General features: G+C 40.2%; 1 long non-coding RNA gene across 1 annotated transcript; it reads right to left on the bottom strand.

Annotated features, from left to right (window-relative positions):
- Positions 1 to 2,382: 2,382 nt before the first annotated feature.
- Positions 2,383 to 12,462, bottom strand: LOC126595780 (uncharacterized). Its single transcript, XR_007613682.1, has 2 exons — positions 12,315 to 12,462; positions 2,383 to 2,532 (listed from the first exon to the last, which is right to left on the bottom strand). It is a non-coding gene; the product is annotated as an uncharacterized LOC126595780 (long non-coding RNA).
- Positions 12,463 to 14,277: the final 1,815 nt, after the last annotated feature.

Here is a 14,277-nt window from a genome sequence, read left to right as displayed (position 1 = left end):
CATTAGTTCGGGCAACATTTCCTCTTAGGTTATGTCAAAATTCAACACTTGTTATGGAACTTCACAAAGAGTATCAACCAACAATGGTGTGGGCAACCCCCTTTCCGGTGAGATGGTCCAAAAACATATTGGTTCTAGGCTCCATCTTAGGGTTGTCATCATCACCATATCCTCTTGAGCTCTCCTCAAGATTCTATATTTCCCAGGATAGGGGTTCTGCAGCACATGGTCTCCTTCCCCTTTGGTCTTGCTATTACCCTTTTCAACCTCCTCCTTGGTTCTCAAATGAAGTTGATTTCTTCCCCTATTAGGTACTTTCTTAACCTTTACATTCTCAGAGGTTTCTGAGGCAGTGAGGCTTTTAATGAGTTCATGTAGGCTTTGTGTTGCCTCTGGACTCTTTTGATCATGGAGGTTCCCATTTCTTTGACGGGTCTTCCATCATTTCCAACCACATACCATTTCCGCCCGAGTCAGGCAAGATTCTTCTTTGTGACTGTCCTTCCTTTTACTCTGACATCTCTACCAGCATAGCTTGGTTGGGGTGGCCTCACATCCATCTATCTTGGCACCTTGGATTCTTTGTCCTCTACCTCTTCAGAAGCTTCGTAATTCCTGAACACTTATGACAAGCCCTTTGGTCAAGTGTCTTATCCCAACTGTTGGAAAATATTCCTAGATATCTCTCTTTTAGTTGCTCGCATAACATTTCTACGAGCTTCTTGTTTTTTTCTCTTTCTCTCTTCTTCTGATTAGCTCCTGATCGATAATGACTCTTGGGACTTCCAACTCACACTCACTTTGTCACTTACTACTCAACAACACTCATTTGATTATGACTGTTTTGGGTTTCTAGGGCAACTTGATAGCTTCTTCAGTCGGTCTATCAACTTGCCTCATTTCTGTTTTCATTTCCCAGGTAGCTTTTCCTTTCCCCTTCTTAGCCCACGTTAAGTTGAACATGTTTATTGGGGCTTCTGGGAAGGGGTAAGTGTCAATCATCATATTGGCCTGCAGTTTCTCCAGCAACAACTTTCCTTTTATTATAAGGTCTTGTATCCAATTCTTGAACTGGACACAGTTGGTTATAAAGTGATTGAAAATGTAATGCAGCTTGCAATACTTCTTCCCTCTCAATTCTTCGGGTTTGGGTAGCTTTTTGGTGATGTCGGGCATAATCACTTTCGCCCGAACCAACTCTTCATAGATTTCTACGGCCTTGCTTAAGTCAAAGGAATAACTTTGGTATTTAGGGGGCTTCATGGGGACAAAACCACCATCATTCATAACCATTTTTTTGTCCTTAACTGGCTGGACTAACCTCTTCATTATCAAAGGTTTGAAGGGGTTAGTCATTTCCGCTGCGCACATGTCTATCACTTCTCTCTCATGGCCATCATTTTGTTCTGGCTCTACCTATTCGAACTCTACTTGGTGGATGATGTGAAAATTATGTTGACACTCAAATTGACCCTCTTTTTATCAATTGTAGCAAAGTATGTAAGTAGGGATCGTTCTAAACCGGGGATTATGAGGGATTGCAAAATCACTTGAAAACTGACTCAAATATGTAAAAACAAGTTTAAAACACTAAACTAGACTCAAAGAATGCAAAACTAAACTTTAAAACACCAAAACAAACCAAAAGACTCAAAACAGCACCAAAACACTCAAAACTGCCTTAAAAACACAATCTGGGCAGTTTTGGACACTAAGCACCAAATTAGACGAATTTGGGTTTTAACTTGAATCAAAACACTTAAAAACACAAAGTAAAACACCTACTAACTAATTTGACACTTTAAAACAAAGGGGGATTGGTTTTGGACGAATTTAAAACAAAACAAACTTTGTAAATTAAAACAGATTGTAAAAACGAATTCGATTTAAATGGGTGAATGGAAGGCTAGCTAAGGGGTTCATCTCCACACATGTTATACTTGCATACAAAACGATTTCCAATTGCTTTTCAATAAACCATGAATTCTCAATGCCCCAAGTTAATTAGGTCCGCTTAAATTAACCCTCAGATTTTCCTAACGTTATTGAATTGGATGATTGCATACGACAACCCAAACATTCCCCACAAGTCCCCTACATGATTGCATAATAGAGATACAAGCAAGAATCATTAAGTTCTATGAAAACCATAAGCATTGACGAAGCACTTGTTACTATGATTGCATGAAACTTATGCCAAGAATTTACTTAACGCGATTGAGATCATTAACCTTTACTACTTGTGAATATAATTCCATAACGATTAGGTGAAATTTCCTTATATCCTAGCATTCAATTCATGCATGATAATTAAGTGTGCACTCTCAACCAACACACACAAATCAATGTAATTCACATAGATAAGTAAATTGAATTCACAACTTATGAAACGCAATTAGAAGTAATCAAATCATAACGCAAGCATAAACATGTATTTCGAATCCCCCCCTAGCCAAGGGGAGGTTTAGTTCCTCATACGCACAAAACAAAGAGAATTGAATTTAAACATTGAAATCAAAGGAAAAGAAACACCTAGAAATTCCAGCGACACGAACTTGAATTGCATGAACTTCCGAGCTTCCTTCTCCCCCTCCTTGGTGCGGCAAGGGTCTAGGGACAGGTTTAGGACCTTAGGTGTATGGATGCATGGTTATGGAGGGATGTAGTAGTGTTTAGGGGAAGGGAATGGTGCGGCAAAGATGTGGAGAGAGTTTGGACGAATTTCTGGAGTGAATTGTGAATTGTGGTGAGTGATGATCTGATTTAGGGGTTAATAGGAGTATATATAGGCACTTAAAACCCTAGGGTAATCAGATATGGACTTGGATAACCCAAATCCACAAGGAAATAGGTCTAAACAATCAGATTTTGCAAGGAAAAAGGCTCCTAGGTGCGGCTGGATAGGGATAAGGTGGATAAGGCTTCTAGAAAGCCTTGCAAGGCAAGGAAATCAGATTTCTAGAAGCTAGGGTGCGGCACCAATGTAGGGATTAGGGATAGGGCTTCTAGAAAGCCCCAAAACTGATAGGAAATGTAGGAAACTCACGGCAAGGAGGAGAACACTCTAGAAACTTCTCATTTGTGTTCTACAACACTTAGGAGTCCTTCTAGCATTAGGAAAACATGTGAAAATCCTCCCTTGACTTGGAATTCTTCTCCTTCTTCATCTTGGATTCCTTTTCCTTCTTGGACTTGGAAAACTTCTTTGTTGCTGAAACTTGATGCCATTTGGATTTAACTTTCCTACTTCAAGTAGGAAACCTTGTTTGAGTAGGAATCTTCATCTTCTAGGAATCCCAATTCAACTAGGAAACCCATTTTGACTAGGAATCCTAATTCAACTAGGATTCCATCTTCACTTAGGCGCTTTCCTACTTCGACTAGGAAACCTTGTTCAAGTAGGAAACATCATCTTCAAATCTTCAATTTCGTCCATCCTTTTGGCTCCAAGCATATGACATTCATTCCAAGCTCAACTTTGCTCCAAAAGGCTCCAAAATGCATCCTTTTGCATACTTTGCCCTTAGAACCTGAAAACACATAAAACTAGCTTAAAAGACTACTTTACTAAGGAAAAACACTATAAATGCACAAGAACAAGCTAAACTAAGGCGCATAAATATGCTCCTATCAAATTCCCCCACACTTAGCTTTTGCTAGTCCTCGAGCAAAAACAAAACGAAACAAAAGAACAAAACGAAATAAAACAAGTAAAACAACCTAAACCTTCCAACAATCGCCTCAGGGATTTCCAATGCACATGACATGTTAAAAATCATCATTCCCACAGATTTTAACCATCTTTACACTTAAGCCCATACTTAATCATAGTCACTACTTACTAGTTCACATTTAACCAATTAAAACAATGTTTTGAATGTAGTAACATGCCTTAGAGAATCCCTCAATTCCTTACTAGATATGCACTCTATTTTCACTCAGATTTTCTAACTACACACCCTACACTAGTTATATGTGAGAAGATTGATGTAAAAATAAAAACGAATGCTCACATATATGTATAACAAAGAAAGCAATTTCCGGAGTTAATAACATGTTTATAAATATGATCTCATGAATGGAATGCTACTACTTAGATGCGAGAACCAATGACACCATATGCTCATACCAATTTCAAACTCCACAAATTGAAATACACAACACTCAAGATTAAAGTCAAGGGTTGTAACGGGGCTTAAGGTATTGGCTAACAAAAACGGATATGGAAAACAAACGTTCTTTAAAACAATAGTAAGCAAAGTATGGAAATCGAAACTTAGAATTCACTTTAGCATGCCGAAATCAAATTCAAAACAGAAGGGAAGACTCAAACAATCAATTAGGGCCGAATGCAACTCTTTGGACCCTTTCTTCAACAAACAACACTTTGGAACTCTTTTTCACATGCTCATCAACTATTTTGCATGTTTTTCACACTTTTCTTTTTTCTTTCTATTTTTCACGATTTTTTTTCTTTCTTTTCTCATTTTTCCTCTTCTTTGCCGTGCCTCATTCAAGACTTTGGCACATCCCTATATCACTAATCCTTCCCCCACACTTGTTTCCCGCACACATTGATCAAAAGGAATTCTTCTTACGTTATGCTTTACTACGTTTTAAGAACAAGGGTGTGGATGGTCCTAATCTAGGCTAGGTGAGGATAATGCGGTTGACAAGGGAAATAGGCTAAACGAGGCTCAACGGGGTTAACACCTACAAAACATTATGGAATAGGGATATACGGCTTCTAGGCTATGGTGGACACTACACAACTTAATCTTGAATATGTGTTATGCAAATCAATGACATGTTTTGAATGAAATGGGCATGAGTTCTAGTGTTTGGTTCTAAGTGATGAAACGCCTTCTAAGTAGCAACCAAGCAAAGAATAATGAGATCATGCAACGACTTTAGAAAACAAAGAATGCACAGATTTTAACTCTCCAAATAAACGTTTAGGCTCAAGTCTCACAAGGTTGTAGCGTTAGGTTGAGTTACTTCCTTCAAGCATGTTACAAAAACGGATTTTTTCTTTATGATTACATGTGAATTCATAAGTTATAACCACAACCAAGCATAAACCAAAGAGTGAATCAAACTTTTATCCATGTTTATAACTCTCTTTAACCGTCATGCAATTACAAACCGAATCCTCATCATTGTGTTGGAAGGTATCCTAAGACACAAACAAACACACAAAAACGACTCTTTTTGGGTTTTTTTAAAACAAAATTTTCAAATTTTTATGGGATTTTTGGATTTTTGACTCAAAACACATTAAAACACACCAAAACAACTTAAAAAGGCTTAAAAACAGCAAGAAACAACATTTGAAATTATGAGTGATAAACCCTACGAATTTGCATCAAAACACTTTGGTTACCCCCCCACACTTAAATCAAACATTGTCCTCAATGTTTCAAGCATAGACTCACACAAATAACAAACAAACAAACAAAACAACCTCTAAACAACCTAACATAGCAGAAACGAATTTAACAACAAAGAGAAGAGTTTAGGAACGCAAATCTGGAATTGGAGTGCTCTCTATGTCCTCCTTTGTTGAATGCATGGGTTGCCTCCCAAGTAGCGCTTGCTTTAACGTCGTACAGCCGGACGAAGACCTCATTCACTCCTTACTAGGGCCCACGGCATCCAAGGGTATGTCATCCACGGCATGCTCCACAAAGGTGTCATAATAGGGCTTCAAACGATGCCCGTTCACCTTGAATTCTTGTCCCGTTTTCAAGCTTTGGATTTGGACTGCACCATGAACAAAAACATTAGTAATAACAAACGGTCCAATCCACTTAGAACGTAACTTACCGGGAAACAAACGTAAACGGGAATTGAACAATAGCACTTTCTGCCCAATTGAGAATGATTTCCCACGGATCATGTTGTCATGGAAAGCTTTGGTCTTTTGCTTGTAAATGCTTGCATTATCGTATGCCTCGTGCCGTATCTCATCAAGCTCATTCAATTGCAATCTCCTTTGACTTCCCGCTTCATCGAGGTTCATGTTAAACTTCTTGATGGCCCAAAGTGCTTTGTGCTCCAATTCAACGGGAAGATGGCACGCCTTGCCATAGACAAGTCGGAAGGGGGACATCCCAATGGGGGTTTTGTACGCCGTACGATACGCCCAAAGTGCATCATCTAACCGTAAGCTCCAATCCTTCCGTGTTGGCCCAACGGTCTTCTCAAGTATTTGCTTGATCTCTCGGTTGGAAACCTCGGCTTGGCCATTTGTTTGAGGATGGTAAGGTGTAGAAACCTTATGGGTGACACTGTATTTCCTCAATAACGCTTCAATGGTCCGATTGCAAAAATGTGACCCTCCATCACTAATGATCACTCGTGGCATTCCAAACCTTGCAAAAATGTTAGTTCTAATAAAATCTGCAACCACTTTAGAATCATTAGTCCGGGTGGCCTTGGCTTCCACCCATTTCGACACATAATCAACCGCAAGCAAAATATACATGAAACCATACGATGAAGGGAAGGGACCCATAAAATCAATACCCCAAACATCAAAAATTTCAACATTTAGTATAGAAACCTGCTGCATTTGGTCCTTTGCACTAATACCACCCATTCGTTGGCATTTATCACACGTTAAGCAAAAAGTTTTAGCATCTTTAAAAATGCTAGGCCAATAGAATCCACATTGTAACACCTTGAGGGCTGTGCGTTGTGTGCCAAAGTGCCCTCCACATGCATATGTGTGACAAAAACTCAAAATTGAATGACATTCAGAATCATGCACACAACGACGTATAATCTGATCGGGGCAAAATTTCCATAAGTACGGATCATCCCACACAAAAAACCGTGCATCATGCCTAAGTTTATCACGTTGGTGCCTAGTGAACTCACTTGGAAAACGTTTTGACACTAAAAAGTTCACTAAATCGGCATACCAAGGCTCACTAACCTGTAGGGACATCAATTGCTTATCCGGGAATGTCTCTGGAATAGGTATGACATCTTCTTCATGCACCAAACGGCTCAAGTGATCAGCCACAACGTTCTCACTTCCTTTCTTGTCTCGGATTTCGATATCGAACTCTTGGAGAAGAAGCATCCATCGAATAAGCCTTGGTTTAGCCTCCTTCTTCGTGAGCAAGTACTTCAACGCTGCATGATCAGTGTAAATTATTACTTTAGTACCAAGTAAATAAGAACGAAACTTATCTAAAGCAAAAACAACGGCAAGGAGTTCTTTTTCCGTTGTGGAGTAGTTCAATTGAGCATCGTTCAAGGTCCGAGAGGCATAATATATGACGTGTGGCTGTTTGTCCTTCCTTTGTCCCAAAACAGCGCCTAGAGCATAATCGGATGCATCGCACATAAGCTCGAAGGGAATGCTCCAATCTGGTGGCCGAATGATGGGGGCCGAAGTTAGCATCTTTTTGAGGTGTTTGAACGCCTTTTCACATTCCTCGTTGAAGTCGAAGGTCACATCCTTTTGGAGAAGTCGGCATAGGGGTGTGGAAATCTTTGAAAAGTCCTTGATGAATCGCCTATAAAATCCTGCATGTCGCAAAAACGAACGAACCTCTCTAACCGAAGTCGGAGAGGGTAAGTAGCGTACAAGATCTATTTTCGATTTATCAACCTCAATTCCCCTTGCAGAAACAATATGCCCTAAAACTATGCCTTGTTTTACCATAAAGTGACACTTTTCCCAATTTAAAACAAGGTTAGTTTCCATGCATCGTTTTAAGATTAATGTGAGATTTGCCAAGCAACCATCAAACGAATCGCCAAAGACACTAAAATCATCCATGAATACCTCAATAATCTTCTCAATAAAATCGGAAAAGATACTTACCATGCATCTTTGGAACGTGGCCGGTGCATTGCATAAACCGAATGGCATGCGGCGGTAAGCAAAAGTACCAAATGGGCACGTGAAGGTGGTCTTTTCTTGGTCTTCCGGAGCTATGACAATTTGATTATATCCCAAATAACCGTCAAGAAAACAATAAAAAGAATGACCGGCTAACCTTTCTAGCATTTGATCGATGAATGGTAGTGGAAAGTGGTCATTCCTTGTGGTGTTGTTGAGCTTCCTATAGTCAATGCATACTCTCCAACCTGTTTGAATACGGGTTGGCACAAGCTCATCCTCGGCATTCTTCACCACAGTGACTCCGGACTTCTTTGGGACAACTTGAACCGGTGAGACCCAACGGCTATCCGAGATTGGATAGATCACTCCACAGTCGAGAAGCTTTATAATCTCTTTTTTCACGACTTCCATCATCGGAGGGTTGAGCCGGCGTTGAGCCTCTCGAGTTGGTTTAGCCCCCTCCTCTAGAAATATGCGATGCATGCATGTTGTAGGGCTAATTCCCTTAATATCGGCCAATGTCCATCCGATGGCTGTTTTGTGCTCTTTCAACACCCGAATCAACTTTTCTTCCTCTAATGCCGTGAGTGATGAAGAGACAATGATGGGCAACGTCTCTTCCTCTCCCAAGAATGCATACTTTAAATGGTCCGGCAACGGTTTAAGCTCAAGAACGAGGGCCTGAATCACAGAAGGTAACAACGTATTAGTGGAAACGGGAATTGGAATTGGGTTAGAAAGCTTACCATGATGTTTTGGCAATGATTCCAAGGCAGCCACAAGCTCGGCATGTTCATCCTTTGGTACGGCCATGTTGGGTTCTGTGCCAAGTCCTTGTGCAATTGTCGTTTTGAGTGGATCGTCCTCCAACATATCAAGATAATCCTGCGCCAATTCATCCAATATATCAATAGAAAAACAAGAATGATCATCTTTAGGAAATTTCATAGCTTCAGAAATGTTAAAGTTAATAATCTCCCCATCAAATTCCATTGTCAACGTCCCTTTGAACACATCGATCTTGGTGCGTGCTGTTTTCATGAAAGGCCTCCCAAGTAGAATCGGCAATGGGGTGACATTTGGTGAGTCCTCCATCTCTAAAACGTAGAAATCCGCTGGAAATATCAAGTTATCCACATGCACCAACACATCTTCCAAAACTCCTTTCGGATATGCATTAGAACGATCGGCTAATTGAATTATAACACCATCGTTTTTAAGCTCTCCTAAGTTCATGGATGCATATATTGAGTATGGCATGACATTAAATGAAGCTCCTAGATCTAACATAGCATGTTCAAATTTAGTATTGCCTATAACACATGGAATTGTAAAACTTCCCGGATCTTTGCATTTAGGAGGTAATTTTCTTTGCAAAACAGCGGAAACATTCTCACTTACCTGGACAACCTCTTTGTTTGAAATTCTCTTTCTTGTTGTACATAGTTCCTTCAAAAACTTGGCGTACCTAGGTACTTGCTTAATTGCGTCAAGGAGAGGTATATTGACTTGCACTTTCCGGAACGTCTCTAGAATGTCCTTTTCAGCTTCTTCTTTCTTTGTTTGCTTGAACCTACTAGGAAATGGGACATTCAAAGGAAAATCATTAGTAGGAATGGAATTGGACACAATTGTACCTTTATTTGGCAGATTGGATGGCTTAGGAGCCATGGAGACTTGCGGCAAAGGAACATCTTTCCTTGCCGTGGCTAACCCTTGTTCCTCCTCTTCAATTATCACTTCCTCCACCTTGTTTGGGGCTGATTTGGATGGTGGTGGGGTTGTTCCTACTTGTTTCCCACTTCTTAACATGATTGCCTTGGCGGATTCAAAGCCTCCTTTCGGATTTGCAATGGTTGAGCTAGGCAATCTTCCTTGCTCTCGAAACTGCCCCATGAACTCGGCAATTTGCCCTACTTGTTTCTCCAACTCGTCCACCTTTTTGTCCCTATTTTGCATTCCCTGCGCCATAGAAGTTAGTAAATTAAAAATTTGATCATTATCAATAGACGAACCTGATTTTTGGGTGGGTTGTGCTTGGGGTTGAGTTGGTGCAAATGGCTTTTGATAGAAACCCGGGGGTTGTTGCCTAAATGTGCTTTGTTGTTGGCCTTGTTGGGATTCTCGCCATTTGAAATTTGGATGATCACGCCAACCGGGATTGTAGGTGTTAGAAAAGGGATCATTTCTTTGTTGGTATTGCTGCCCAAAACCCACGGCATTGAGGGTCTCCCACCCTCCGTTCTCAATCAGTTGTGGGCATTTGTCCGTAGGGTGTCCTTGCATGGAACATACGCCACACGCACTTACATTTTGAACTTTTGGCCCTTCCACAACCTGAGAAAGCAAAGTAGTAAGGTTAGCCATTTGATTTTGAAGTTCGGTTATGGCACTTACCTCATTCACTTGGTGTTGCCGTGTGGTGCCTCTTTGTCCAACACCTTCGTATTGTTGAGCGTTCAACGCTCGATTGGCAATCAAAGTCTTTGCTGCCGTGGGGGTCTTGTCCACCAATGCTACTCCCGCCGAGGCATCTAGCATTTGTCGTTCGATTGGTAGAAGTCCCTCGTAGAAGTATTGCAGAAGAAGCTCCTCTTTCATTTGATGCTGTGGACAAGAAGCAACAAGAGATTTAAAACGTTCATAGTATGTAGGAAAAGACTCACCTTCTTCTTGTTGAATTCCACTTATCCTTTTTCGTAGGAGAATGACTCGAGAGGTTGGAAAAAACTTCTCTAAGAAAGCCCGTTTCATGCTCTCCCAAGATGTGACTGTTCCGGGAGCTAATTCATATAACCAATCTTTCGCCTTTTCCATAAGAGAAAAGGGGAAAGCCTTCATCTTCAATATACTCCCGTCCACGTTTACCGGAGTCATGCTTGAGCAAACGACTTCAAACTCCTTCAAGTGCTTGTTTGGATCTTCCATGGACAGCCCATGGTACTTCGGAATGTGATGTAACAAGCTTGACTTCAATTCGAACTCGGCAGTTTTGTCCTGAGCCGCCCTAGGGTACTAGATACATAGAGGTGCGGCATTATCCAATCTCGAAGCGGAAAGCTCCTTGATCGTTCGGTTGTCCGCTGCCATGTCTTCCACTTCCTCTTCAACTTCAGAAACGGACTCGGAACTTGCACTTGATTCACTAGGTTCCGGGTTCTTCCTCTTTCGTCTCAACTCACGCTCAAAATCGTCGTCAAAGTCTAAAATATGTTCTTGAACCGGATTAGAACTCCGAGTCATAAACAAGTACCTAAAACAAGAAACAAAATAACATAAGAATCTGATCTAATAAGAAAAACGAAAATAACAATCCAAGGGATTAGCAAAGTTGCTAATCCCCGGCAACGGCGCCAAAATTTGATGTGAAAATTATGTTGAAACTCAAATTAACCCTCTTTTTATCAATTGTAGCAAAATATGTAAGTAGGGATCGTTCTAAACCGGGGATTAGGAGGGATTGCAAAATCACTTGAAAACTGACTCAAATATGTAAAAACAAGTTTAAAACACTAAACTAGACTCAAAGAATGCAAAACTAAACTTTAAAACACCAAAACAAACCAAAAGACTCAAAACAGCACCAAAACACTCAAAACTGCCTTAAAAACACAATCTGGGCAGTTTTGGACACTAAGCACCAAATTAGACGAATTTGGGTTTTAACTTGAATCAAAACACTTAAAAACACAAAGTAAAACACTTACTAACTAATTTGACACTTTAAAACAAAGGGGGATTGGTTTTGGACGAATTTAAAACAAAACAAACTTTGTAAATTAAAACAGATTGTAAAAACGAATTCGATTTAAATGGGTGAATGGAAGGCTAGCTAAGGGGTTCATCTCCACACATGTTATACTTGCATACAAAACGATTTCCAATTGCTTTTCAATAAACCATGAATTCTCAATGCCCCAAGTTAATTAGGTCCGCTTAAATTAACCCTCAGATTTTCCTAACGTTATTGAATTGGATGATTGCATACGACAACCCAAACATTCCCCACAAGTCCCCTACATGATTGCATAATAGAGATACAAGCAAGAATCATTAAGTTCTATGAAAACCATAAGCATTGACGAAGCACTTGTTACTATGATTGCATGAAACTTATGCCAAGAATTTACTTAACGCGATTGAGATCATCAACTTTTACTACTTGTGAATATAATTCCATAACGATTAGGTGAAATTTCCTTATATCCTAGCATTCAATTCATGCATGATAATTAAGTGTGCACTCTCAACCAACACACACAAATCAATGTAATTCACATAGATAAGTAAATTGAATTCACAACTTATGAAACGCAATTAGAAGTAATCAAATCATAACGCAAGCATAAACATGTATTTCGAATCCCCCCTAGCCAAGGGGAGGTTTAGTTCCTCATACGCACAAAACAAAGAGAATTGAATTTAAACATTGAAATCAAAGGAAAAGAAACACCTAGAAATTCCAGCGACGCGAACTTGAATTGCATGAACTTCCGAGCTTCCTTCTCCTCCTCCTTGGTGCGGCAAGGGTCTAGGGACAGGTTTAGGACCTTAGGTGTATGGATGCATGGTTATGGAGGGATGTAGTAGTGTTTAGGGGAAGGGAATGGTGCGGTAAAGATGTGGAGAGAGTTTGGACGAATATCTGGAGTGAATTGTGAATTGTGGTGAATGATGATCTGATTTAGGGGTTAATAGGAGTATATATAGGCACTTAAAACCCTAGGGTAATCAGATATGGACTTGGATAACCCAAATCCACAAGGAAATAGGTCTAAACAATCAGATTTTGCAAGGAAAAAGGCTCCTAGGTGCGGCTGGATAGGGATAAGGTGGATAAGGCTTCTAGAAAGCCTTGCAAGGCAAGGAAATCAGATTTCTAGAAGCTAGGGTGCGGCACCAATGTAGGGATTAGGGATAGGGCTTCTAGAAAGCCCCAAAACTGATAGGAAATGTAGGAAACTCATGGCAAGGAGGAGAACACTCTAGAAACTTCTCATTTGTGTTCTACAACACTTAGGAGTCCTTCTAGCATTAGGAAAACATGTGAAAATCCTCCATTGACTTGGAATTCTTCTCCTTCTTCATCTTGGATTCCTTTTCCTTCTTGGACTTGGAAAACTTCTTTGTTGCTGAAACTTGATGCCATTTGGATTTAACTTTCCTACTTCAAGTAGGAAACCTTGTTTGAGTAGGAATCTTCATCTTCTAGGAATCCCAATTCAACTAGGAAACCCATTTTGACTAGGAATCCTAATTCAACTAGGATTCCATCTTCACTTAGGCGCTTTCCTACTTCGACTAGGAAACCTTGTTCAAGTAGGAAACATCATCTTCAAATCTTCAATTTCGTCCATCCTTTTGGCTCCAAGCATATGACATTCATTCCAAGCTCAACTTTGCTCCAAAAGGCTCCAAAATGCATCCTTTTGCATACTTTGCCCTTAGAACCTGAAAACACATAAAACTAGCTTAAAAGACTACTTTACTAAGGAAAAACACTATAAATGCACAAGAACAAGCTAAACTAAGGCGCATAAATATGATCCTATCAGTGGATTACAACTTTGCTTTTATAAAAAAAAAGGCACCTTAGATGAGTGTTTTACTTGTTGTTCCAGTAATAGTTTCTCATACTTGGTGGCAGCAATCACCAACTCTTGCAACTCATTGAATTGCACGTCATAAAACTTCTTCCTCAAAGGCAATCTCAACACATTCTGAGCGATGGATATAAGATGTGCATGATTTATAGGGAATTGGCACCTCATCGTGAAATCTTTAATGGATTCATGCTCATACTGCTTGACCTCAACCAAACAGTTGATAGTCATCTCAAGCTTGACCTTGTAAAACAGCTTATGGAAGGCCATTTCCATTTACCCCCAATCAGTAATAGAATTATGAGGCAACAAGAGTACCACTAAGATGCTAAGCCCACCAAGGAGTTCCCAAACAATCTCAACTTGTAGTTGAGATTGTCTTTAAATGCCACACAATGATTAGAAAACTTGAAAATGTGATATCTGGAAGACACATTGCCGTATTCTCAACTAAATGTTGGGAATGCGGGCATCTTGAAGTTGACTGAAAAATGGTTCTACTCGTCAACGTACTTAGGATAGGGCTTCTGATAGGTAATCCTAAACAGCGGGCGAGCTTGTGGCTGAGCATTCCAGGCCACCATCCTCCTCAACTCGGCCAATTTATCCCTGAACTGTATTATCAGGCAGAGTATGAGGAGGTTCCTATTTCAGGCTATGATCATTACCCAAGAAAGTCACTTTTCTTGGTTTGGACTTCCTTCACTTAGCATCCCCTCCCTTACTGGCCAATGGTAGGGGCCTATAAAGAGGAGGCTTATCTACCTTGGTAGGCCCGTCTTTTCCACTAGATTCCCTGATCAATTGAGGCAT

The sequence above is a fragment of the Malus sylvestris genome, chromosome 13, assembly GCF_916048215.2.
Source record: "Malus sylvestris chromosome 13, drMalSylv7.2, whole genome shotgun sequence".
Lineage (NCBI taxonomy): Eukaryota > Viridiplantae > Streptophyta > Magnoliopsida > Rosales > Rosaceae > Malus > Malus sylvestris.
Note: the sequence above shows the minus strand (reverse complement) of the source record. Positions and strands in the feature narration are given on the sequence as shown.